Raw genomic sequence first — 2,397 nt, 5'->3', positions numbered from 1 at the left:
AGAGAGAGAGAGAGAAATCTATTTCTGAGATAACCTGTCATGCTTAAAAATAAATGAATATGTCACCCTCATTAACCACACCAACAGGATACTCACCTACAACTCATATTGCTTGGTTCATAGAGACAATATATTTCAATTCTTATGGATGTTTAAAGAATGATGAAACCATATACAACATCTAAGACTCATGGAGAAAACTTTTGTGAGATCCATGCTGTGTAGACCATTATCGTGCCTGAATCTACAATTTGGTAGTCAGAGATGAAAGGATAATTAGGTGTTGATAATAGGTGATGATAATTAGGTGTTGAATCATCTTATACCACTGTTCTTTGGTATAAGAAGGGGATTGGTTTTAGTATCACAACCCCATTCCAAAATCTGCATATACTTAAGTCCTGCAATCTGTCTTGTTGAACCTACCTACAGGAAAAATTGGCTCCTCTGTTGAGGTGGGTTTCACATCCCACAAATGCTGCATTTTTTCATTGCATTTGGTTGAAAAAAGTCCACATGTAACTGTTCCTGTGCATTTCTAACTTATGTTGTTCAAGGGTTAATTGTATTACAAATAATTTCTTTAAATGCCTAAAAATTCCAAAGCATGTGCTAACTTAGCACAATTTGACTCCAAAAACAGAGAATTTCATGGATCAGTCAAGTTCATTTGGTAGAAAACAGAAGATACTAAGTTTTCTTATCCCAATTCTGCAATCCTATTGTTTATGGACTGCTGCAAATTCTAGATAATAGCATCCATAAACACTGAAGTGATTAAATGTTACAGAAAAAAATTCCTTTGCTAAGAATCCCTAAACTACTGATTATAAAACTGATCATTTATACAACTAAATTTCTATTTTCTACTTATGGTAAGAATTAAAATCCAGTAGCCAGGTTAAAAAAGAAAAACTAAGTAGAAGTTGAGGGTGAGTTGGTTATATATGAATGTATGCAAATATCTATTCAGTGATATATCATGTTCAATATAGAAAAGAACCATGTTTAAAATACCTTGTTAACCTCCATATAGTAGTTAGCACAGCACAGTGTACTATATGTGCTAGATAACTAGTAAGTTTTGTTACAGTGCAAATAAAAAAAAATCCTTCATATCTTTATTCATTCTCTTAGATTGCTAACTTACAATGGCAATGATTTAGAGATTAAGGGTCATTTCCCCCACCTATTAGTTACAGTTAAATCCCCAAGTTCATTTCCAGTGCTCTAGGTTGTGCTGTCACTAACGTGTGAATCATTAGTCATACAACATGACTGTAAAGCAGGAGAGAGACGGGGAAGATCATTAAGACAGGCACTAGTGCAGGGATTCAGTCTAGATGTGGATGGATATATGGGCTTGGTAGCTTTGTCATTTATACATTTGTATACATTTTTTTTCCATTACTTTGAAAAATATCCAACTTGCATAAAGAACATAAAGGCGAGCTTAGGTAATCTATGTATACAAGGTTAAAGAGAAAATGACTCAGGGTCAAAGCCCTAGCATGTTGTCTAGGAGTCAATAGATAGTGACTTTCATTAAAAGCAGGAAAAGGCAGAGAATTTGGATAGAGCAGTTTCTTTTCTGTCTGCACCACAATCTCAATTTGGGTGCTAGTAACACTCTGGGCTGGATAATTGTACGTTGTGGGGCATCGTGCTGTGTGTCACAGCACGTTTAGTGACATTCCTGGCCTCCACCCACTAGATGCTGATAGTGCACGTCTGTCTCAATTCCTCCTAGCCCCATCCTGACCCATCCCATCACCCCTCACCTCTTACCCCTCCGAGCACCTTAGTTGTGACAATCAAGAATATGTGTGGGGATTGCCAAATATGCACTGGGGCAAAAATCTCCCTGAGTAGCACTGGTCTGCCTGAACAACAGATTTCACTATCCAGTAACCTGGGCTCAGCTCTGGGGTTCTGTCCTTCATGTTCAGCCTTGGCTAGTTACACAGTGAATGGCAGACTCCTCCAATATATAGGAATATCGTTACTGTATATTGTGGGTAGTCCTTCCAGCTACCTTTAGCTATTACTGGAGGAAAATTATTTCATTATATGAGGTATCAGGAACACAGAGAAATGAAAGGAGATATATAATTTGATTACTTAATGCTCAGTAAATTTCATGTGAATTTTCAAAGAAAATACCATTTCGGGCAAGTAATCCATATATAACAATTACCCTTGTATGATATAAAATGTCTCAAGACATTTTTTTCTTTTTCTAAAATTCAAGGATAATCAAAAAGAAGTAAAATATGTATTTGGCAAAATACTTCGCCTTGCACATTCGTAATTCTATTTTCCAAAGTGATTGTTAACATATGCTGTGTGGAAGAATTTTTAAAAGTTATTATATAATTTACTTGCTTTCATGGGCAA

This window comes from Otolemur garnettii, unplaced genomic scaffold (genome assembly GCF_000181295.1).
Source record: "Otolemur garnettii isolate 467f Iridium unplaced genomic scaffold, OtoGar3 scaffold00003, whole genome shotgun sequence".
In the NCBI taxonomy this organism is placed as follows: domain Eukaryota; kingdom Metazoa; phylum Chordata; class Mammalia; order Primates; family Galagidae; genus Otolemur; species Otolemur garnettii.
Note: the sequence above shows the minus strand (reverse complement) of the source record.